The sequence below is a fragment of the Coptis chinensis genome, chromosome 4, assembly GCF_015680905.1.
Source record: "Coptis chinensis isolate HL-2020 chromosome 4, ASM1568090v1, whole genome shotgun sequence".
NCBI classification, from domain to species: domain Eukaryota; kingdom Viridiplantae; phylum Streptophyta; class Magnoliopsida; order Ranunculales; family Ranunculaceae; genus Coptis; species Coptis chinensis.
The window spans coordinates 13,804,803-13,831,962 of NC_141459.1; the positions used below are offsets into that span (position 1 = coordinate 13,804,803).

General features: G+C 38.0%; 1 pseudogene; it reads left to right on the forward strand.

Moving 5' to 3' along the window:
- The first annotated feature begins 685 nt into the window (after positions 1 to 685).
- Positions 686 to 26,168, forward strand: LOC147502024 (purine permease 3-like; annotated as a pseudogene).
- Positions 26,169 to 27,160: the final 992 nt, after the last annotated feature.

The following is a 27,160-nucleotide window of genomic DNA, read 5'->3' on the forward strand; positions in this document are numbered from 1 at the left end:
GTGGGATTGTAATACAAAACAGGTAGGGTTAGGTTTTGCTATTTGGAATAACTTTGGTTATTGCATTGGTGCGGGACATGACAGAGACAGAAGTGCTGATCCAAAAAGGCAGAGGCTCGAGCTATCCGAGGAGGCCTAAAGTTTTTACAGTGTATGCAAATCCGGATTTTGACGGAATGTCAGAGACTAGTAGAGGGACAAACCTACCTTGGGGAGCTACTTCGGTGGCTCACGACATTTATGCCAGCATTTTTGTTTTGGATGATTGTACATTCTATCATATTAGTAGAAACTCAAACTTTGTAGTTGATGCCCTTGTGGCTAGGGTCCCCTACTATAGTTTAAACCTTGGTACGGCAAGGTCGTTGATTGAATTATGTATGCACTCTTTGGTGAGCACTTCCTAGATTGGAAGTGATTCCCTTTTATCTATAAAAAAAAATAGAGAAGAGATAAGAACTTTCTAGACTCAAGCCCAATTTCTTGGTCTTTGGCCCGGCTTCGAACTGCTATTGCGACAGGTTACTAGAGCCATGGTAAGCACCAAGGTATTTGGGCTTGGCTCGGCCCTTTTGCCAATCTTGAATTACTAACTACTCCCACATTTTATTCCGAAGGACAAAACTCTGTTTCCATTCTACTTTCTTCCCCTTCATAAGCAAATTCTACTAAACAATTATCTTTAATGGCTGAAACTGTCATGGAAAGAGGAACACTCACCAACGGAGTGCAAGATAGCCACACAACACAAATACTAGCTAGAAAACGCATAAGATGGTGGCCTTTGTTACTATCTTGTGCCTGCACAGCAATTGGCACAGTAGGAGGACCTTTGTTACAAAGACTTTACTACATGCATGGCAGAAAACGTAAATGGCTTTTAAGCTGGCTTCAATCTGTCGGTTTCCTGATCTTAATTCCCCTCTCTTTTTCCTATACTTGAAGAACCTGTCTCAAAAGACAGCGACAACTTCATCTCTCTTCTTCATGGAACCTAAACTCTTCTTATCAAGCTTTGTTTTGGGTCAAGTACTAGGTTTCAATAACTACATGTACTCTGCAGGTTTGGCTTACATTCCAGTATCTACTTCTTCTCTTCTTTTCTCAACTCAGCTCGCATTCATAGCATTGTTTTCTTTCTTCATAGTGAAACAGAAATTCACTTTTTATTCATTCAACTCTGTTGTGGTTATGACTTTTGGTGCTCTTGTCTTGGCTCTTCATACTAGTAATGATTGACCACTAGGTATTAGTCAAGGGATGTACTTTTCTAGGTTTTTTCTCACATTAGGAGGAGCTGCTTTGCTTGGATTGACATTGCCATTGATAGAGTACTCCTATCAATTGAGTACTAAGCCTATTGATTATGTGAAGAAAAACTAAAAGATTGCTGAACACTTAAGAGTTTTATTAACTTCCACTTTCTTTAAATAAACTTAACTATGCCAACTATATAGGCATCAGATACTAACGACTTCACTACAAACTAGGGCAACTAACCCATTTTATTGACCACTAATCTAGGCAACTAAGCCAACTAACTTAGACTTATTCTTCTGAAGACTTGTTAACTTTAACACTCTCCCTTAAACCGAAAGTTATTAACCGGTTTATGAAGACTTGTTGTCGGATCACGCAGCTCTTTCCCTCAAACTAACAAAACACCAAGCAAAGTGCAAGTTTCTCAAATGCTTCAAACTTGAGAGGTTTCAGTAAAAGATGTCACCACTTGATCTTCGGCTTTGCGGTGTAGAAGATCAATTATAATCCCTTGACAAGGTCTCTTAAGAAATGATATCGCGACATTGATAAGAGCCCAAAACTGTAGTTTTAACCCCTTAATAATCATATTGTTAGACCAATTATGTGAATAATAAGTAAGAGTTAATACGATTACGCGTTTTTATGCATTTCGGGCTTCAAAGTCCATTATGTCGTAAAATGTGCCACTTTTAGCGAGATAAAGGAACAAAAGTCCAGAACTTCCAATGCCATATCTTTGGACTCAGAGACCGAATGAGGCGTACCTTATGTCAAAACGACCAGCTCGGAAAGAGCTTTGCAATGGTCCAAGCCTTGACCCAATCAGAGGAGCAGAAGTGGACGAAAAGTCTGTGGAAGCCAACTGCAGCTGAAGAGGCCTTTTGATCGAAGATTGGGTTTTGGGCGATTCTCGGCCCAAAACATGGCTCCAAGCCCATGCACGATTTTTGGATCTGAATGTATAAGAACAAAAGCTTAACTCAGTGTTAATAGCAGTTAGGTTAGGTAGATAACTTAGAATAGAAAGTAGCCATTAAAATAGCTTCTAGATCTAGATTTAATTGTTTTATTTAATTAGTTTCAAATCCTTTATTAGATTAAACCTTTGGATCTTGTTCTTCATTTGATTAGATCAATAAAGTAGTGTCCTTTATCAATTTCGTTTTTGTCATTTACAATTTATTAGATCTAAATTCAATTCTTGTTACCATTCAATTCTTAGTTATTATGTTTCAATGCTTTATATTATGTTTAGTTTTAATCTAAATGGAAATGATTGCGGAATGATTCAAGGCTAAACCTCCATTAGAGGGGGTTGAGAAACCTTGATGAAAGCTTGATTCCGTTTTAGAAGTCGCGTCGTAATTTCTATTCCCTTGAAATAATTAGTTCACCATGAGAATGGGTTTAATTGTTCACATGCTAGTTATAAATTGGTAGAAATGCCATGTGTAATTAGGGATTAGGAAGAACCGATTGTTACGGTAGCAGTTCAAATGATTACGACGACTTCGTCGCTAGTGGATTAAGTTGAGTTAAGGTGGAATCAATCCCCCTCTAACTCCTTATCATCGAATCAATGTAGCATTCCCTTAGTATTCTGATAACCGACTAGTGCATTTCGTGGGTAGTTGCATCGTAGTCTAGTCCCCTTTTCGTAAAGCTCTCATTGACTTTAAGTAGAGCATTGAGACTAGAAAACAAGCATACGGAAGGACTAAGAGTGGAACGAATCACTCTACTCCACTATACCTCATAGGATTGAGAGTAGAAAATATCTTTGATAAACAAAGGCTCACAAGTCTAGTTTTAGTTTTACTTGCGTTTCGAAGTTTCACCGCTTTATCTCGTAGGTAAAACTAATCAAAATTGTTTATCACACATCAATGTGTTTGCTTCGCCCATGATAAACTGGATTTTTGGATAGCTTGATTGTTGAACTGTTGTCACAAAATATACGAGTGCTTGTTCCTTGATAAAAAACACTTCACCAAGCAAATTTTCAGTAACCAAATTGCTTGACACCAAAGCCGCTGCAGCAATATATTCTGCCTCCGTGCTTGAGGGTGACAATCGGTTGCTTTTTGATGACCAAGAGATGGCAGCCGATCCAAACATAAATGCATAACCGAAGTACTCTTCGTCATCCGAAGTCTCCCCTGATAGTCACCGGTCCGTGAAACCAACTAAATCTGAATGCTCCCTTTTCCGTATAAAATTCCAAACTCAAGTGTACCTTTTAAGTATCGCGATATCCTTTTTGCAGCATTAAGATGTATTGCCTTCGGGGGTGCTCCATGTAACGACTAATGAGACTAACACCATGCACAATATCCGCCTTGTAGCGGTCAAGTACATGAGACTTCCGACAATTTGCTTGTATATCAAACCATCAACTTTCTCCCCAGAGGTTCTTTGGTGAGCTTTAATCCGACTTCAATTGGTGTCTCATCTTTGGATTACAGTCCTTCATCTTGAATCGTTCCAAGATTTCTTTGACATATTTCTTTTGGGATATGAAGATACCGCTTCAGATTGTACTACTTCATTGCGAGGAAGTAGTGCATTTTTCCTAGATCGGACATCTCAAATTTTGCCATCATTGTTTTGCTTGAAATCATTGATCATCATCTTGTCATTTCTGTGTAAATAAGATCATCCACATATAAACACACGATAAGTATCTTATCGCCCGGACCATATTTCGAGAAAGAGTGTCGCTTCATACGGACACTTTGCAAACCCTTCCTTCAAGAAAGTACTCAATACGATATGTGTATTCGGGCTCTAGGAGCCCTGTTTTAATCCGATATAGAGCTTTTCTCAGCCGATACACCTTGTTCTCATTACCCTCTTTCATATAGCCCGGTGGTGAGCAATGTACACCGTCTCTTGCGGATCACCGTTTAGAAACGCTGATTTTACGTCGAGCTGAAAAACATGCCATGAGTTTTGTGCGCCGATTGCTAGTATCATTCGATGGTATCATGACGAGCAACAAGAGCAAATACTTCTTCATAGTCGGCCTTGTCTTTGACTATAACCCTTTGCCACTAGTCTAGCCTTATATTTCTCAACTTTCCCTTCCGAATTCGGTTTCGTTTTGTAGACCCATTTAACACCAATTTGTGTTTGCCCGCTTGGAAGATCTGTTAGCTCCCATGTATTATTCTTTTCAATAGCTTTAATCTCCTTGTTCATGGCCTCCTTCCATTTTGGTTCTTGTGAAGCAGTTTCAAAAAGTGGCGGATCACAATCAACATACAAAGCAAAATATATCAACTGGATCATCGATCGAACAACTCCCCGACCTCATAATCTTCAAGATACAATGGTTGTCTAGTATTTCTTCGAGGTCTTGCAATGGATGGTTCGGACCTTGATCATACCAAGACAGAAGGATTGTTTGAGGACATGAGTTGTGGACTGGACATGCTTTGTGGAAGGCTATTTTGAGGGTTGATTTGAGGACTATTTTGAGAGCTAGATGTACTTGATGGAAGGCTGCTTTGAGGACTGATTTGAGGGTTTAGTGGTGGCACCTCACTTATTGAACTTGAATCAATATTGTCTAACATCATTGGAATAGATGATCCACGATCATTGTCCTTCCAAACCCATGCATTTGCTTCATCAAAGTGTACATCACGACTAATAATGATCTTCTTAGTTATAGGATTATATAATTTGTAAGCTTTTGAATAATCACTATAACCAAGAAAAATACACTTCTCACCTTTGTCGTCAAGCTTTTTCCTTCTTTCATTAGGAATGTGAGCATATGCAATGCATCCATAAATTCTCAAGTGCTCGACATTGGGTTTCCTGCCGCTCCAAGCCTCCTTGATTGTCATATTCATGACAGCTGTGTAGGCACCGATTAAGGATATAGATGCTCCACAAAATTGTTTTCAGGCCAAAACTTTTGGGAATATTCTTTGTTTTCAGCATGCTACATTACCATATCCATGATTGTGCGATTCTTCCTCTCTGCTACACCGTTTTTTGCTGGGGGTGTAGGATGTTGTCAATTGCTTCTTGATTCCATAATTCTCACAAAACAAGGTGAATTCCTTGGAATTGTATTCTCCACCTCGATCTGATCGGATAACCTTTATAGGATTTCCCACTTCTTTTTCAAGGAGAGCCTTGAAACTTTTGAACACCGAAAAAACTTGAGATTTCTCTTGCAAAAAATACACCCATGTTTTGCGGCTGTAATCATCTATAAATGTTACAAAGTACCTTTTATTTCCATTAGATTTCGGATCGATTGGGCCACATAAATCGGTATGAATCAGCTGTAGCACCTGCTTTTAGCTCTCCATGCTACTCCTTTTGGAAACGGAACACGGTGTTGCTTACTTACAACACAATCTTCACACACATGAGGATGGTGATTTATTTCTGGAAGTCCTGAGACCATATTCTTTGTTCGAAGAAGCTTCAGACCTTTGAAGTTGAGGTGTTCATAGCGGAGATGCCAAATCCAAGATGCGTCATTCACTATACTTGAGAAACAGGGAAGAACTTCCGATTTGATATACAAGGGAAACATTCTGTTTGAAGTCATGTTTACGGACAAACAAACCTTTTGTCGGATCTTCGATTCGACATCGCCATTTTGATGATGATCTCATAACCTTTCTCCGAAGTTGACCCAAACTAAGCAAGTTACTCTTCAAGCCAAGAACATAAAAGACATTGGAAATAACCTGCGAGAATTATCTTGTGTTTCGAGCTTGATATCACCCTTCCCCATTACGAAATTTTAGAATCATCTCCGAATTTAACTGATTTTGAAAAGAATCATCTAAGCGTGGAAAAAAACAGGCTTGTCTCCACACATATGATTACGGCACCCGTGTCCAAGTACCACATATTTTCTTTGTGTTTTTTCGTCAAGATACAAACTAAAAGAAGAGATATTTCTTCTTCATTCTCCACAAAATTCAACTCTTCATTTACTTACGGATAAGGATTTGTTCGGTGATCCAAGCGGTAATGCCTAAACTTGTGACATCAAAGCATTGGATGTTGGATTTATCCCATGGCCTTGGATCTTGATTACCTCTTTGGTTGTTAAACCGTCCTCTACCTCTTCCCGAAAGTTACCTCGCGTCCCGTCCTCGACCCGCTTCTCTTGGTTGATCGTTGATTGAGACTTGCAATGCTTGATCCATTGCAACATGTTGTTGGATTCTTTGTTCGTGAACCAACAATGAACTCATCAATTCATCGATTGAGAGTGCATCAAGGTCTTTCGATTCTTCAATCGAACAAACCACATAATCGAACTTCGATATCATTGATCGAAGAACCTTCTCAATAATTGTAATATCATTCATCTTCTCACCATGGATTCGCATCTTGTTTGCAATCGTCATAGTTCTCGAAAAATAATTAGAGACAGACTCTACTTCTTGCATTCTTAGAGTTTCGAATTCTCCGCGAAGTGCTTGAAGTTGTGCACGCTTCACCTTTGCGGTTCCATGATACTTTCTTTTCATTGCATCCCAAATGTCTTTGGATGTATCCTTGCATAGGATCGTCTCCAAAATTGCTCGATCAATCGCCTGGAAAAAATAGTTCTTTGTCTTCAAGTCCTTCAACCTCCTTTCCTCTAGCTTAGTTTTTACGGCGTTAGTTAATCTTGTTTCAATCATTTGGTTCTTCAATCCCTGTTTCAATAAGACTCCAAAACTCCTTGGATCTTAGGAAATTTTCCATGAGCATACTCCAATGGTCATAGTGACCATCGAAACGAGGAATTGATGGTTGCATAAATTTTGACTCTGCCATTGGAAGGAATAACAATGCTCCGATACCAAATGTGAAGAAAAACTAAAAGATTGCAGAACACTTAAGAGTTTTATTAACTTCCACTTTCTTTAAATAAACTTAACTATGCCAACTATATAAGCATCAGATACTAACGACTTCACTACAAACTAGGGCAACTAACCCATTTTATTGACCACTAATCTAGGCAACTAAGCCAACTAACTTAGACTTATTCTTCTGAAGACTTGTTAACTTTAACAGATTACACAGTGGTGTTGCAGTTCCAATTTGTAATGAAACTTAGTGCAACCATAGTCACCAGTGTTGCCATGGTCATCAACAAGGATTTCGAGGTATGTGGGTTATTCAGTTGCTATATTAAAATCTTAACTATTAGCAACTCTGTGTCTATCTAGGAATGAAAGCTAGTCTTACTTAAAAGACATAATTCAGCTTTTCGTTCAAGAATTTCTAAGATTTTAATCGGAATCAAGCTTCAATAAGTAATATAGTAAATATGATACGATTTTTATCTCAGTTCCAACGAAAAACATTTTGGCATAGGACATCTTTCTATAATTTATTAGAGCACCATAGAGAAATTTATTGGATTGTTTTGAGGGATCTCCTTAAATTGGATGCAAAAGTGACATATGACTTGTAATTTAATGGTAACTATGGACTATTAGAAGTGGATACAAAGGTCACATTTATGCACTTCAAGTAGTGGATCACGCATGTACTATACCTACTTCACAGATTTTATCATGAACACTGTGCGTATAGTATGGACGGTATAGTAAGTTAGTAACATAAAACATATAGTACAAGAATGTTGTAATCCCAACATTTACACTTGTTATATCTTATGTTTGCACCTTAGGTTGTTACTTAGTTATTATTAGTTATAATCACGCAATTTGCATCGTGTCACAACTCAAGTAGTCAACTTTGAGTTGGTTAAAGCATAATGACTAAACATCAAACATAGAATATATATTATAGTTCAGATTTGTTCGGGTCACTTTTAAACAAGGGTAATTTCCCAATTAGTAACCCATAATGTCAATCTGTTCCCAAGTAGTAACCACTCTTCAATTTTGACTTTTCAACCTCACTTTTGACACTTTTGCCCTTCTCCTTATTTTCAAACAATGCCCATGTGGACATGCAACACTCTCTCTCTACTGCAACACTCTCTCTCTCCTTATTTGAAGTGATTTGATGGGTGTGTGGATTTAAACCACAGATTATCTTAGAGATGAAGAGATGCAAATGAACGGTCACGAACGCATCTGTGGTTTAAAAGCCTCGAGATTCGTAAACATTAAGATGGACGGTTATTGACATTAACACTGTTCATATACTATTTTTATTATAAAAAAATTATTTTTAATAAGAAAAATGTAGAAATAATAAGATTCTTGTAAAAATAACAAGAATAATGATAAAAAACATGAATAATGGATAAGATTCTTGTAAAAATAACAAGATAAAAATCATGAATTAAACCCTTAAAACTAAGCAAAATCTACACAGCATTCACAGGACATGTTCTGGTTCTACCACTATCATCAACAAAAATTGCAAAAGCACCAGAAACTAAGACAAAACATAAACCCCAACATAAAAACTGAACAGAACATAACAACAGAACATAACAACCCTTAATCTTCATCGTCTTCATCGTCTTCATCTTCCTCCTCGTCTTCATCTTCCTCGTCTTCATCATCGCCATCATCCCCAGAACTGGAATTATCATCATCATGTTGGTCTTCCCACATGTAATCAGTAGGGTCTTCAACAAAATAAGGATCATGCATCTCTTCTTCTTCATCAGTGTAGTCATCAGTAGAATAACTATCCCACATTTTCTCGTACTCGTCACTTGAGTAATCAGTGGTTTCACTGCTTGAACATCTAGGAAGAGGCATGTTGATAACTTTGGTAGATTTAACTTTGGTTGTTGCTTTGGTAGATTGTTGCTAACATAAAGAATATTAGAATGTGAGAGATCAAATTTTAGATGACTATTTCAAAGATAAATGTTTGTGGGAAACGAGGCGTTGTAATTATGTGGGGTGGTTAGTTTTCTTTTCACCTTACCATAAATGGTCATCATGACACACAAACAATGAAGGGACAGAGGCAAGACCAAAATTAATTTAGAAAATGAAGTGAATTTTGACCCTTTGTCAAACCCAATGTAATTAGTTTGTTGCCATATTAGAGGACATGCAAGTATGCAACTTCGACTAAATTACCCCGAAATTAACCCATAAATGGACCCTAAATGGATTGAATGAATAATTTGGGTACCCATAAATAATTATCAATGTACAAGAAAGTTCTTGATAGTCTTAAGGCCACAATATAGTTATTCATTGGATGACGAATATGAATATCATTATTTTGGCGGAAATTTGAGGATTGACATGTGTCCCCAATTTAAAGGCAATCAAACCCTTTTTTTTTTTTTCAAATACCCATGTTTATTTCATGATATCTAGTGGCAAGCATGCTTCAAGCATGTTAAAAGCTTCATGTAGAATGTTAATCTTTATCTTGAATTTCTTTTTTTTTTTTAACCTTATTAGAATTAATTATTTAGACAATGTATAGTAAAGTTGCTGATAGTTCTAGGGTAGGAATATGTTTGTTCATTTGATAGAGGAATCAACATGGACATCGGTATTTTTAAGGGAAATGAAGTTGGGTACCCAATGAAGAAGTCGACACGCGTGGAGAGAAATGACCTTGGAGCGTCACGTGTCACATTAACCTGAAACTTAAAGAAATCAATTGGGAATTAGGGGAAAAACTGTCCTAGTGAAGCTCAATTAAATTTGGAAACCCTAATTTTTAGTTTCACTTCAATCTCCATATTATAACCCCACCCTCATTTTATCTTTACGGTTCAATTATTGGTGGAGAAATGAGGAAGCTTAACGACATGTAGAATGTCATTAGATAAAATGCAGAAATTATTTGGTGGATTTAGTAAGGAAGAAATGGAGGATTTTGAGAATTCCTGTTTTCGAAGCTTTTTGCAAATCCAAAAAAATATACACGCAACAACTACTATAGTTTGTGCCATAGTTAGCCATAAAGTTGGTAGACTTTGCTATCGGATTGGTAACAAAGATTTGGTATTCAAGAAGAGTGATGTTGCATTGATTATGGGTCTTAGTGTAAACTCATTTGCTAACTCATTCTACACCACCTTGGCGTGAAGAACAACACATCAGAATTTCGTGCTAGGTTTTTTAAAGGAAGCACTATTAGTGAGACAGAAATATTAGATGCTTTAGTGGTGGCAAAATCCAGTGGTAGTGAAGATAAAAGTGATATATTTAGGCTCAATAGGTTGTATGTGCTGCTCCAAGTTGTGCTTCCTGGATCTTCTAGGATTTGTAGATGGAAGGTATGTTGATCTTGCAGAGGACCTAGCTGCTTTTGATCAGTTTCCATGGGGCACACCTTGCTTTGAGATGTTGGAATACTGTTTGGATGATATTTACAAAAATGTGTTAGCTGAGAAGGACTCCTTTGCAGTTTATGGTTGTGTTATTTGTTTTGATATTTGGGCATACCTTCACATCCCCTCTCTTGGGGCTCGTAGGGCATTGAATGGTAAATTCCCAAGAATACTAGATTGGGTTCAGTTGCCTCCCAAGAACTTACATCTCGGACACGGAAGAAGAAGCTCGAGCCTCTTAAGGGGTAAGGTTGTTGCCTTTGACACTTTGGATATTGAAGAAGAAGAATGAATGAAGATGTAATGAAGGTGGCTTTCAACCAACAGGCCACACAAAGCGCCGGTTTTGAGAGGAGATGCTTGAGACAGGCACACCCTCTTGAAAAAGGCCTTGTAAGCATATGATTGAAACTCTGCATTGTTGATTATAAACTCTACATTGTTGATTATAAACTCTGCATTGCATTGTTGATTATAAACTCTGCATTGTTAATTATATTCTGAATTTGGATACATCGTGAATGCATTTGACATCTGTTGCATTTATAAGAAAGGTTCTTAAACTGAAAAAATATCGGGGAAGTATATATTACATTTGTGTTGACTCACATGATAGGTTCTTAAACTTGATATATCGAGAAACTCTATGGTAGTTTTATGTTAAGCGATAAGATAGGTTTAAAACTGGATATATCGGGGAACTTTATGTTAGTGCTCATAAGGTAGATAGGACTCATAAGATAGGACTCTATCATACACGGCAATGCTTACTTCAACTAACTTTTGAATGCGAGGTTAGGGTGGCTCGGAATGACATCAAGTCTGAAATTAGGGAGGTATGGAGACAATCTTGCAAAGGGTTTTCTGAGGGTGGGAAGAAAAGTGGATTGGGTGAACCATCATCATCGAGGGGGTTGTGAAGGGACCAAGAACAAAGAAAACAAGGGGAAGAAAGGTGTCTACACCAATCGCCGATGTCTTTGTTGTCAAAAACCTACTACACGGTTTGTTAAGAATAAGGTTAAAGCATTTGTGGAAGAAGTCGCGGTCTACCCCACCTTCTAAGAGGAAGTCATCATCCCCACCTTCTAAGAGGAAGTCATCATCCCCACCTTCTAAGAGGAAGTCATCATCCTCTAAGAAAGTAACATTTGATCTTTCACATGAGGTTGAAGAAAATAGAAAAAAGAGGAGTGAATCGCGGGGTTTAAAATGGTAAGGAGGAGGGTGAAGAGAAACATAGTATGCACGACAAGTGAGAGTCCGACCACCAAGGTTAAGTAAAGTAGAGGCTGTAAAAGGCTAGCAAAAGGCAAACAATTTTGAAAAGAAGTCAAGTCAAGTGAGAAAAGAAAAGACATGGAGGCTAAGAGCAAGGAAGCTAACAAAACAAAAAGAAGAAGAAATTTGATTGGTTTAGGTGAGGAAGAAGAAGATGGAGAGGGAGAGGGTAGTGAAACTGATCTTGTTGCAGCAGCCGATGTTTTGAGAGATATTAGTGAAGAGTTACCCAAGACTCCTCATGATGACCAGGTGATGGGGGAAGACCATGTACATGGTTTTTTCCAAGAACCTGAACATGAACATGAAGGCCACTTATGATAATGATGAGGGTGCTCGAGTTTTTAGTTGAGGAGGTTGAAGAGAGGGTTGTAAATACCTACAAATGTCAAGAGAATGTGGTTCAGGAGTCTTTGAGCAATGAAGTGCAGGAAGAGGGTGTGAAAGAGCCTATTGATGAGAATGTGGTTGGCCAAAGTTCCCTAGTGGAAGTCTATAATATGGATGTTGTTGAGCATGTGCTATTTATTAGTCCCTTGGACATTGCTCTCACAGTGATGGTCCCCGGCCTACACCTAATGTTGATGTTCCTCCAATGATGATGTTGATATTGATGGGGAAGAAGTCCACGAACTTCGAAATGGAGAAGGTCACATTTTACGCTTTACTTTCTTGCGATCTTGACATAACCGACTTGCCTATATTGTCACCCACAACCGCTCAAACCTTTGAGGTAGATAGTCGACTAAAATCTATTGTTGTTATGAAATCTAAAAATGATAATGTGATGTTGGGAGAGCGTGATAATGATGTAGATGATGATGATCTTTGTGGAGGGAAATGGTGGTCCCTGATGTGAGTGCGCATCTGAGTCAAATTGCAAGTGAAATGGAAAAGAAAACTGAAGAAACACACCAAAGAAGAAAGAAGAGAAGGGAAGGGATGCAAGGTCAGTCATGGGAAGAAAACATTGGACAGGAATGTGATGAGCTGATCAAGTCTGCTCTGGCCAAAACATTTATCAAGAAAACCACCACCAAAGGTGACCTCCAAATCTTCTGATACTATTGGAAGATGTTCACAAGGTTGTACAGTCCACAAAACTGTTTAGATGCTAGAGTGTTTGGATACAACCAGTCTATTTCAGTGCAAAGTTTCCATTCATTGCATGGAAGAGAGTGGGTAGATGGGGAGGTCAGTACACAACTAACATATTATCTTACATATTAACTAGCAGCAACTAACATATTAACCATCAGCAACTAACATATTAACCATCAGCAACTTCTGCATAATAATGTTTAAAATTCTATGACTCAGGTGATCACCATATATGTGAAGCTGTTGATCAGGTGGTACATCCAACATTGTAAGGAAAATGACATTCCAGAAGAAGAAACATATACTATCATTGAGGATGTATACTTTTCTGTAAGTTGTATCTCATTGGTTGATGGAATTTGTTTTGTATAGTTCACCTTACTGATGAAGTACTTTATGATTTTGTTGATGTAGAAATTCATGAAGAGAGTATACAAACTTTTAAGAAGAAGATGGAAGACCAAACCCCGATTGGTGCAACTCGATGTGAGAGTAGATAGTGGTGCGTATCATCCACATGAAGTTGTTAAAGAGTACTTAGACCCCTTATAAAGGAAGAATTAGAGATCAAGCACACCCATCCAGGGCAATGGGTCTTATCATTCCTCTTCAAGTTGAAGGTAGCCTTTGGGTTCTTGAAGTCTACAATTTGGAAAGAGAAAAATCTACAACTATGATTCTCTTGGTCTCAAGAAAGTTTCGATGAGCAACTTGCTATAGAGACTTGTCTTACTTATGTCATGAGGTGTCTTGATCCATCGTCACCTCATGATTTGGGAGCCCCTTGGGCTCACGAGTTTAATGCCTGTTACTCTCAACAACCGGATACAAATAGTTGTGGCCTATTTTGCCTAGCCTATCTAGGAGCCTTCCGAGGGGGTGTACGAGGAAGTAAACAAAATAGATATGCAACCCCATCGAATGAGGAAGAGGATTGGAATGGATATAATTAATTGTGGGTTGAATCCGGATCTTGTTTCAAAAAGCGGAGACAAGAGCAATTGGAGAAGAGTTTGGAGGATGCTGCTAAAGTCGATGCGTGGCGGGGGGAATCACTATGAAACAACTTGGTGGATGCTACTTCTTCTATTTTGTGTTTAGTGAAACAAATAATTTCTTCTATTTTGTGTTTAGTTGTCTAATTTTAGTATGGTAATATCATTTTGTGGTGCCGTTAATATCATCGACTCTGAATTTGTGATGATGGAATTTGTCATTCATTGCTTCATGCTTTCATGGAGTGATGAGTTAAGTTTTTTAGTGAAGCATTTTTATGGAATTAGTTCTTTGATAGGTCCTGCAATGCAATATGGTTATTGGAATATAATGTTTCATCAAACATTTGTGTATAGTTTAAGCGGGAAATGTTTTGGGGGAATAGTTTGGCAAACACCACTGGGGGAAAATAGTGTGTTTCCTTTATAAGTACAAATTGGGTTGCCTTTCTTGGTCCATCCCATTTCTCTTTCTATTTTTTTTCTCGTTCAAAATGGGTGGGGGTGAGGATTCTACCAAGAATAATACAAATGTTGGTTCATCATCAACCAACTATAGCAAATGTTTTGAGTGTGGGGAAACTGGGCACTGGAAGATCAACTGTCCATGGGCAACTACGCACTGTCCGTTATGCTCAAGTACGAATATGAGGTATGGTGTAAGTACAAAGCCACATAGTCTGGGAAGAAGGTTTCTCTCATGCAGGGCCGATCCATGCAAGGGTTTTAAATGGATAGATCTAGAAGGTGAAGGGACACATAAGGCTAAAGCACCTACTAGTGAAGCAAAGGTGACAAAGGAAAACCAGTTGCAAATCACCATTGATGGTCCTATTAAAATGAAAATAGAGGGCAGTGTTGATGATGTTAGCCTACTTGTAAAGAAACTATCCATTAGAGACTGATATTAATAGTTATCAGTGTTGATGACCATGTCATTGTTATAGTTACTGATATTAATAGTACAAGAAGATGTCCGTTCAAACCAAATTAATTACGAAACCAAAATTGCCAACCAAAACTATCCAAAATATCAACCCCGGAAGTAAAGCCCGAAGTAAACTATCCAATTTACCACTAACATATATGCAAGCTGAAAGTGCCAATTTCAAACAAACAAACAAAAGCTGCCACTATTGGTGATTGGTTAAAAGAAAGATCATATGTACTCTTCATATGCAAAATCTGGTGGAATCGGCTGAAAAATCAATCCACTCAAAGATCATCATTCGGCAACCGTGCAAGTTGCCTTATCAGGTCCAAGACCACCACAACGCTGCGTACACCTTCTTCTTTGCACTAGGACTCCCTCTCCTTTAGAGCTTTCTCTTTTTACGTGGTCTTCGGGCATCACCTCATCAACGGGTGGGACGGACGATGATGCCATCATAAACCCAAACCCAATTTGTTTTTTCCTCTTAATGGTGTCGTTTCTCTATATGTATCCATCATCGTTTCTTTTTGTGTACCAATGCAAGCAAAAGTCATATGCACATAGCTTACGGTGATCGATTGCCTTCATAGCATGGCTACAAGGAAGACCAACCTGTTGAAAGAAACCGCATGTGCAAGTCCTCTCCAAAAGGTCTACGGTGTCGATGCGGTCTAGTGATTGCCGCAGAGTAAAGCGTGCTCACTTGCCTTTGTTCTGTGGAAAGCGTCTACTCGAATATCTCGACGAGATGAGCACTTCCTCACCTGATTTGGTGGGTTTGTCTTCACTTTGATGCCATCACCGGTAGTCATAAAAATGTTTCATTATGTTCAACGATACCATTGACAAGAGATGTCACGGCATAGCTCTCTGGAAGTATCATCTTGTTCCAGCTCTCTATGTGATTTGTGTAGCAAATGCCATACCTTCTCATTGGAGCAAAACACAACACCACCGACTTTTTCGGAATCTTTACAATCTTTGCATAACCTTTTTTGTCGACAATAAATTTGGCTCATAAGTCTTACAAATTCTGCTGTTCATAAGTTTATTGACTCTCTTCACCTTCCCTTTTGTCTCTTGCTTAGTCATACAATTTGAAATGTGTTGTGCACAAAAGCAATGGACGCGATTAGGAAGTATTTTAGGCACGGCTTGAAGAATGTTTAGATGCCTATCGAGAGAAGAACAAAGTTTTGCTCGTCCCAACAACAAGGTCTCTTAACTTTTCGTAAAACCAATCCTAGTGGTCATTATTTTCCTTTGGGACTATGGCAAATGCAATTGGAAACACGTGGCTATATCGCCATCCGCGATAGCGATTAGTTTGATTGAGTTGTACCTACCTGTCATGAAAGTGCCATCAATCATAATCAATGGGACAAAGACATCTTTTGTAAGCTTTCGGACGTGGCGTCGTAGCTCACAAACAAAGCGTTCAAACTTGTGCTTTCGGGGGCCGATGACGTTTGCAGCTCGGTGAAACAATCTGAATCCACTCTTTTAAGTTCTTTACAATAATTTGGCAACATTTGGTACGACTGACTAAAGCTTCCCCTTATCTGCAAGCAAAAAAGCGGAACAAACATAAGTTAGTTGTTGCTACTATTGCGTTCATTAGTTGCTGATATAACCAAGGCAGTTACCTTTTGCATTGCAATTTCTTTTGCTTTCCAAGCAACTTTATACGACACATTTGTCTGGTGTGCGTCCTTAACCTCCAACTGCAACTGTTTCGGAGCCATATCAATATTGTCCCTAAGTTTGATTTTCTGACAACTTCAAACCCATTTTGCATCGGCTTGTTTATTAGTTGCAATTGCTTTATCTTGTGAACATGTATGTGCTTCTCGAAGGTTATAATAACCCATATATCGAGAACCGATTGGTCGGTTTTGCAAACAAATGAAATGTGCAACGGGAGACTTACACTTCATATAAATCCTCTCGGAGAAGTGCTTTCGACGACGTATGAAATCAAACATGTTTGCTATTGTGTATGACTTCATGTCTTTTATAAGATCATCCCGAGTAGGATAGTGTTGTCCTACTTTAGGAGGAACAAACTTCGAGTTCACATGAGGAGGAGTTACATCCACTTTTATTTGGTGTTTACGGACTATGGGGAGAGCGAAAGGATCATATCCTTGATGTAAGTCTTCGAATTGAGATCTTCTCAGACCGAATAAGCGTAGCATCAACCATTCCATTTGTTTCAATATCAGGTTCACTTTGGCCTTCCTCATCATTAACAGTCATATCAAGTTCACTTTGGCCTTCCTCATCATTAACAGTCATAGGCGTGCCTCCCCAAAAAAACTCTTGACTACGGTTAGGAGTAGACCATACATCACAATCATCATCTAATAATTGAACTTCATCATCATCATCTTGATTACCACCATTTACTACTCTAACTTCATCATCATCAGCTCCATCCTTTACTTGTACTACTTCTTCTTCTTCAAAATTAACTTCATGTAGTATTTCAACTTCATCATCATCACCCTCATTATTGTCAATATTTTGATTCATGGAAATTCTATATTCCTCAGGGACGTCCTCTGTATCACCATATGGATTTTGGGAATCAAAGTCATCATAATCAGGTTGATCAAGATCCGTACACCATTTTGCTCATCACCATCATTGACCGTCCCCTCAGTATTATATCAGTAATTAGCTCCCCACTATCAGCAACTGGAACTATATGTTACCTTGCAAGGCTATAGAGTGTACCTTCCACAAACAGAGAAGGCGGTGTGACCGTTTCTCTTTTCATCTTTGAAGGTTCAGTGTAACCGGAGGAAACACCCTCGGACAAATATCTATATTTCAATGAACACTTTCGATGAAGTTCCACACCACTATCGGTGACGGGTAAGCTATCATCTATCAACATATCCCATTGATATCGAAGACTTACCTGCCATCACCTTTTCGAACGATGACAAGCTATGAGGTTGAATGTGTTCTTCGACGTCGTGAATCTCCACATCTTCCCATTGATGAGTCCCCACTCTCCCACTCCAGGGTTGGTCAAGGGGACTTTCTGGAAAACCAAAGATTCATAACTATCAGGAAATAAAACATGTACTCACTCTCACTAATAATGACCTAACCAAATGGAACTGCATTACTTACCAATTGCTTCATCGACAAGTTTAAATTGGTTAATAGGACGACTTCGACGAGCTAGCTCCTTACGTTTTGAGAAAAAGAGTGTTTCCGCGGGAGAAACAATGCTTGGAGTCGCGTCTTTCTTAAACAACTTCGATAGCAACTTCTTTTTCTTAACATTAACATTAGGTTGTCCATTGCTTACCACTTCTCGCCGTTGATAACCCAAACCATCATTGTTTTTTTTGGAGACTTTCTTTGTTTCATAATCATGTTCAAATAATCTGTTTCTTCATCAATTCGACCACGGGGACTTCTTCGTCAAGTATCTTATAGAAAAAGTAGATCTCTTTTTCGACAACACACCTTCCGCGGTACTCATGAATCCTTCAAATGAAATACCCCATCACAAACTCTCAATTTCACCTCGCCACCAACATACTTCATCCGGCCATACTTGTCCGCTTTCATCTCCCCATTGTAGTGAATAAGAACATCCAAAGAAGTACCTAACCGGTAAGTATAAAAAAACAACCAAAAAGCGATGGTTACAAAGAAGTACCTAACCATAAACCATAAAACTGAAAAGTAAATTCAAACATTTAAGCACAAACTAGTTAAACTAACACTTTTAGGACATTTATGACAAAATCTATCTTAAATGCCTTAATATTAAACCCAACATTAAATATAGAATCAACATGGAAACCACCAACATTCTACCACAACTATATAATCAACAAACATTTATGCATGGAGGCGTCATAGTTTGTCTTCAAAACCCTCTTCCTTGAAAGATGAAACATCAAACAAACAAAACACTAAACTACGTGGAACAAAACCGTAGACCCAAGGCCCTAGATAGCTTAAAAAACAACAAACTATACCTTTATCATGTGAATGTGTCATGTTTTCCATGTCAAACCTTAAAAAATACAAAAAGCGAGAGGGACAATGATGAGGAAGAAGAAGAAACAACCAAGAAAAAACGAAATTTTGAGCTTTTGTCCTTATTTTTTAGGTTGGCTCAAAATCTGAGGTAAAATTGTAAAGGTAACCGACAACCAAAATCCGAGGAGTTGCCGATAGTTTATTAGTCGGTTGCTTCTTCATTATAGCAAACACGGATACTACAACATGTTTTGATTAACGTGTTTTCTTGATCAAGATCCAACGGTTGTCCATCACTGTAAAGTCAAACTCATCAGGTACAATATGACAGAGTTATGCGCAGTAGGTAAAGAGGGGAGAGAGAGTGTTGCATGTCCACGTGGGACATTGTTTGAAAATAAGGAGAAGGGCAAAAGTGTCAAAAGTGAGGTTGAAAAGTCAAAATTGAAGAGTGGTTACTACTTGGGAACAGATTGACATTATGGGTTACTAATTGGGAAATTACCTTTTAAACAATTTTCAATCTACATCAATCCAGTCTTTAAGTTAAACTTTGTTAGTCAAGCTGCTTCACTTGTCCTCTTTGTTGGACTCTTGCCCGTGCACTTCTTCTCTTTCAGACTGAAAATGAGTAGATCCTTGAAAAGAGTTACGGAATGTGAAGTAACTTGGAATTGCAGAACATTGACTTATAAGAGAGTCAAATGTATAGTACAAGGGGTACTGGTCGTTGAGGGATTCATTGGGGTTGTTTAATTGGGCACTCATAAAATTGTTTTGGGCAACCCAAAAAAAAAATTATAAGTTTGCTATTTTATAAAAAAAAATATTTTGTGTTGGCCACCACCCAACTCATCAAGATAACTTGCAGTGACGGAGCAAGGGGGCCAGGGTAACCTACAGTGGCAAAGAAAGAAAGTTGTTTTGAGCATGGCCCAAAATATCGTCGAGATATCCGATATCTCGCCGATATATCTCGGTAAATTGGTACACCGAGATCGATATTTCCGAGATATATCCAGAATATTAAACCCTTTTTTGAGATATATCGAATTTCCGATATGAAAGTTTATATCGCCCGATATAATCGATATTTCGATATAATCGATATATATCGGTTGACTTTTGACCAATTTTAATAATTTAATATTGAAAAAAAAAAATATCCTATATATCCGAGATATATTGAGATATTCGAGATATCCGAGATATATCGGTGAGATATCCGATATTTTAGAAACTTTGGACTGGTCACCAAAAAAACCGAGATATCCGATATATCCGATATATCTCGGTTTTTGGGTACACCGATATATTAAACGATATCGAAATTTTGGGCCTTGGTTTTGAGTTGCTAAATTGAAAATAGGTGAAATAACCACTATACTATGAATTCTTTCTCTTGTTCAATGAGTAAGGGCATTATTTGTTGTAAAAAAGAGGCATCTAAAGGCTGATTGCGTAATTGTAAAGGCTTTTGAGTTAGGATTTAATGGAAACACATGGGCCACTTTCACTGGAAACAAAGGAATATACTTGTTTTTTCAAACAAGGATAATGATACGCTAAACCTTTTGCAGTTTCTGCTTGAATACTTCTTTGATTGTTACAAGCCAAGTGACGTTTATATACGTGACATTTTATTAGAAACTGAGAAAGAGAGAGAAAAACCGAAAAATAGATTGTATACATAATGAACATAATTATACCTATGCAATTAATTCAGTAAACTAAAGGCTAAACTAATTATCCTAACTAGTTGATGTAAGTTGTAATCCAACACTTAAAAATTAGGAAATTTCCGTTTCTTAAAAATATTAATATAATTTTAGTTTTTAAATATTAATATTGACAAACTAAACTAAGAATTGTTCGTTTACATAAAGTATATAGATTAACAAACGTTTAATTAAAAGAAAACAAACTAAATAAGCTCGTGTAGTTGTGTGCACTCTAGTTGAGTTCAGTTGAAAACTTGTAGTGGTCACTGGCTCACCCTGAAACTAATTCCTGGTTCCACCACTCGTAACATGCTATTGCCCAACTCTTTTGGCCCTTCACCTTACATTTAATACTCAAATTTCTCATTTACTCATTACTCTTTCCGTACTCAATCAAAACCCAATCAAAATCCTAAATATAACATAAAGATGAAGAATAAACATTTACAAACACATTAGAATGAATGTAAAATGTTTGATTGATTGAATGAATCTACAAAAGAGCATTCATTAGAATGAATACAAAACTCTTGTTTGATTGAATGCATCTACAATTGTTAATGTTGCAAACTTCCATTTAACATATTGCAACTACAATTTGGTATCGACAACATTTACAACCCGAGCCCAAACGGTCTCGCTATGTCGTTTCAATGTACACTTAAACGGTCTCGTCATGTCATTTCTGTGTAGACTCAAACAGTCAAATAATCTGAACAAGTCGTTTGAGACAAAACTCTCGGGTTTTTTCTTTGAACGCTCTGAGCTTGCCGTTTGAGTGTATATTCAAGCGGTCTGCGCGGGCCGTTTGTCGTTTCTGTGTAGACTCAAACAGTCAAACGATCTGAACAAGTCATTTGAGACAAAACTCTTGGGTTTTTTCTTTGAACGATCTGAGTTTGCCGTTTGAGACAAAACTCTTGGGTTTTTAGCTAGAAGATATAGCTGGGTCGTTTGGGTAGTCTCCAGGACGACTTAGCTGGGTCGTTTGGAGACTCTCTTGGACGACATATGTCACACCCCGAATTTCGACAGAATTCGGAAAAACTTTATTTGTTCCGACTCTTTGATCTCCGAGGTGTGACGCACTCTCCACTTCCAAAAACCCATAAACAGTTTTAAATATGCGGATAATTAAAAACCAATAAAAATTTTAACTTAAACAAAAGTCCTCTTCATTACAAAAATTAACAAATGAAAATGCAAATAATCTTATCTCAACTGAAAATCTATATCACCTCAAAGGAAAACAAAGCCTATCTTGAAATGCGACGCTTAACGCTTAATCCAGCAAACAACCAATCTTCTTCAACACTAAACCTGTTAAGACTTATCAACTATGTTCATTTAATGAATACACCCGATAAGCAAACATGCAAATCGGGTCAATATTATAAAAATGCTGGTGTGAGTAGCTCTAAAATACAACATATACTTATACATATACATACACAATCCATAAGGCAGTTAGTTCCTTCCCCGAGGCGCCTTAACTTTCAACGACTAATATAACATCCTTAAGTACAATAATTAAGGCCGGTAGTTCCTCCACTGAGGCACCTTAACTTTCCACTAACCACACAACAACTATACGCATAATAAATAAGGCATGTAGTTCCTCCATCGAGGCGCCTTAGGTTCTAACTAAACAAATAACCAACATATTACCATAATTATATTATTTAAGGCTTTCTTGGCGTGTCCCTAAAATCACGTCCTATCTATGTCTTATCTAGTTTCCCTGGCTACCACAATCGCTTCCCAACGCCGAACATGTACATCCACATGCCTCCCCTTACATAATAAACCACTCCGTGCATAACTATCCTGAGCGGGATGCAGCACACCAGGTAACCCTCACACGAAAGCCATTATGTAAGTACTGCCACTATTCGGCATAAAATATCGCGCGTCTCGTTCTATTTTGCGAACGGAATAATCAAGCCACTATTAATTACTCGCCCGAAAGGGCCATTCAAACTTCATTGAAACGCCAGAAGGGCCAATCACATTACTTACGCCCGAAGGCCATTCAAATTCACTGAAACGCCAGAAGGGCCAATCAAATTACATACGCCTGGAGGCCATTCAGATTCACTGAAACACCAGAAGGGCCAATCAAATTACACACGCCCACACAGGGCAAATCACATGAGTTGTGGTAGCTAGGTTCTAGGATTTTTGTTATGTAATTTATTCAGGTGTCATACATCTATGACTCATAATAATTCCACTATATCACGTGCATGTCAAATACATTATTGCACTAAGCCACAATATTTAGAAATATCTCAAGTATATCTCATAACCACTTTCATTCTTTCACGTGCCAATATATTATTGCACTAAGACATAATCCCGTGGGAAAATATCCACACATACTATACTACCTCATAGATAAAATAATAGAGTGTCTATACATTTATTTCTCCAAAACTATTGCCTTTAATATATATATCCCAACATATTATATAATGTCATAATATCAACGTCAAATCTTAATTAGATAATGACAACCAAATTCATACAAGCTTCCACAGCATTTTAGCAGTTGATTTGTCCATACAATTTACAACATAAAATGTAGCATAATTAAATAGTCCACAGTCCACAGTCAAAGCCCAATATATATATGCTTTACACACTACTCACGTCAAATCTTAATTAGATAATGACAAACAACGTTATATAATTTTCGATAATATTTTATTACTATATTTGTCCATATTCTTAAATATGAGAAAAACTGGAAAAAGTCAACATTCCACAGTCAACGGTCAACGGTCAACGGTCAAAGTCAACGCATCATGGTCGAAGTCAAACTGTCGTTTCCATGTTCGACAGGTTCATGGTCATAGCCATGGTTCATGGCTAAGGTCAAAGGTGCATGGCTCATGGGCTCATGATTAAGGTAATGGTTCGGACCTTTAAATCGCCAAGCCCAAACCTTAGAACCCGAAAGTCTAAATGTTGAAAGACCCATTTGGATCTCTATTTTAAGTCCTAAGGACTGGCCCCAAACAATATTAGAAATTAGCCCAAACAATTAAGTGATCGGGCCCAAAGGAAGTTAAATAAAACTGGCCCAACCAAAAATGTTTAAAATCGGACCCAAAGAAAACTAATAGAACTCGGCCCAACCACTAAAATAGATTTTTGGCCCAACCAAACAAAACAAACCGGCCCAAAGAAACCAACCAAGCCCAAGAGAAACCGACCCAAGCCCAAGTAAGAGGAACAGGTCGTCCTCTTCCTTCTTCATCAGCTCACCAACAGCTCCTCTCCACCGCCAGCCACCCACTCGTGCTCCCCTTTTGACCCCACGGTTTTGATCCCCTAGAAAAACCCCATCTTCCCATACCCACAAAACCCGATTCCCTCATACTGCGAAAACTCAACCCGACCGCCATTAATGGCTTCTTCAAGCTTTCAATAGCCCCCCACCACTCTACAACACTCAATCAAACATCCACCACCAACAATCCATCAAACCAACGAATTCCAAACCAAATCAAACGACAAGATTCAAACAATCATCAGGATAGGCAACGCCATAAAAATTGTTTCTCACCTTCGACAGCCTCCACAAAATTCAAACCCGACCTCACCCATCATCTACCAATAACAATCAATAACATATCCAACAAACACACCACATATTAAACACAATACAAGTTTAAATCAGATACTGAGAGACAATCTCGTCTTTTTATGCCGCCATTGACGTCATCGAAGCTTTCGACCGACATCAACCAACGACCCCAAACAAGATTTAATATATAAAGCGGTGTTCAATAAACTACAAACAGTTCCAACCAGATATACCGAACAACGCTTGTTTTTTTGGCTCGCCGCCATTAACGCTTCTTTTCGAGCTTCAGCTGATTCAACTAAAATCTAAAACATATCGACAAAACTAAAATTATAAAAAACTGGTCGGAAACACTTTCGGACAATAAATTAAGTAAACACTAAAAGCGCATTTTAAAAATCATAGTTTTAGCAAGTGGTGAGAGATAAACTTTACTCACCGGCTTACAGCTCCAATTTAATCCTCCTAGTCCGAATCGGGCTCCACCCTCCAAAGAACGAAGTTTCTAGTTTCTAGCTCTGCCTCCATTTTTATTATTTTTTATTCTCTAAAAACTCTATTCTCCAGAACAATACGAATATATACTTGGGTTTGAAACCCAAGCCCAATACAGACTCGAGCCCAGAAATCAGGCCCGCGTATCCCCAAATCCAATCCAACAGATTTTATATAAATAATTAAATTAATTAATTAATAAATAATTACGTATTTTAAATACGGGCGTTACAACATAGCTGGGTCGTTTAGACTAAAAAAATTGAGAAATTCATTATTTTGTTTCATTTTGTTTTTTTGGTCACTAAAAAATATATTTTTTGGTTCTTGATTGAACGAAAGTGCAACACGAAGGGGACTTGGTGACTTGAATGAAGTGCACATTCACATAGACCTAGTGACATGGTAGTGTCATTTGGAAATAACTGAATGTGGCTTCACTGAGTCGTTCGAAGTAATTGAATGCGGTTGGAAATATACAATGTTCTGTAACCCTTGAACAAATACAAACAACAGTGAAACTAAGAACCAAACTCAAAAACCCACTTCCGAAACCAATCCCAATAATAGCCATTATCGATAATTTTTTTTTTTCCGAAGGTGGAAATGCGTATCCAAAAAGATCCTTATTCCCTTGAAATGAAATAGCATTGAATATGGACACATTTTTATTTCTATTCCCAAGTGAAATCGGTACTGGACCTAATAATCGATTATTCAAAACATCGAAAAACCAAATAATCGATTAGTTAATGAAGCAATTAGTTAATGAATGTGAATATTAGCGTTTGATTGAAGGAAGAAGATTCGCAAGTATTGTTTTTAGATGAGTGTTGTGTTGGTTGACTATTACCTTCTACACCTCTTCAAGAGTTCAACTGCCTTATAGTGCTAAAAACAAGTTAAGGGTGTGGTCTTTGAAAAGTTATTTTTCATTCTTAAGTCATGCCATGGATATGGATGCCAAATTCAATCAACGTTTTATATTATTAAACTGACAACATAATTTTTTATTTTAAATCTGGTCTCATAACACCTAAGTTCGACCAGTAAACTCGTGCTTTGTGAATATTGTGAGTCTTGGAGGTGTCAAATAATATTCACTTTAGTCTTCATTATTTTTACATTCATTCGCATGACGTTAACAAATATTGAGCTTTTATTGTGTGGTGCACTGGTGCAGGTCATTCCAAGAGAGGCAAGAGACTACGAGCTTGGTGAAGTGAAGTATTACGTGGTCCTAGCCGCAAGTGCCATAGTGTGGCAACTTTTGTTCCAAGGACTGATTGGCACCATATACTGTTCATCGTCACTCTTTACCGGAATTATCACTTCTTTTTTACTCCCGTTAACTGAGGTTGCTGCTATTGTAGCATTCCATGAGAAGTTCACTAGTGAGAAAGGCATGTCCCTGGCTTTGTGCATTTGGGGATTTGCCTCTTTTTTCATTGGATAGTACAAGAATGCACAAAAATCTGAACTCATAATTGAGATCAATGAAGCTTACGTATAAGAATTGTGTTGTGAATAAATAACTGCGGAAACAACGTTACCCACAACAAAACGGATCAATCCAATACAAGGATCGATCTTTCTCAATAAACAAGACTTCAACACCCTCCAAGCAATATCCCAACACTTCTCAATATCAAATAACAAGCATATAAAGTAAAACAATTAATGTAAAGGAAGAACAAACCACAAGACGAGATATATCGTGGTTCGGCAATTTGCCTACTTCCACACTGCGAGTTCCAAGTTTTATTGGATGTCCGGAGTAACAGATTACAAATCTCTCAATTCACTCACAAAGAATGAACACTCAACTCACAAAGAATTGCTTTCTTATAATCTCTCTCTTTCTTGGTTTTGGAAAAGTTAGGTTTCTACAGAAAAAACCTATATTTATACTATTTCCAAAAACTTCCGAAAAGGGGCAAATTTTTGCTGAAATAACTCATGAGCGCGGGTCGCGCCCTCGACCAGGCAAAGTGGAGCGCAGGTCGCGCCCTTCATGCCAGATAGAAAAAAATGGAGTTTTCTCTATAATTCTCCACCTCGGTGAGGTTTTAACACATAAAACCAAGCCGAATACATCCAGCAAGAACACATCCATCCAGAAACTCGCAGTTCATCCGCCCCTAAGGGCCATGCCCACAAAAGGCTCTATCAAGTATGTAGGATTTGGAGCAAGTCTAAACAGTGTTGGAACTTAACTCCAGTGACAACCTTAGTCAGCATATCAGCAGGATTGTCATGGGTGTCCACTTTCTCAAATGCTACATCACCATCCTCAATGACATCCCGTATAAAGTGATAACGGACATCAATATGCTTGGTCCGAGCATGATGAACCTGGTTTTTCGCCAAATGAATAGCACTCTGACTATCCCAATGCAAAGCAACACTGTTATGCTCAATACCCATATCATCCAGAAGACCTTGAAGCCATAATGCCTCTTTCACTACCTCTGCCACTGCCATACACTCTGCCTCAGTAGTAGA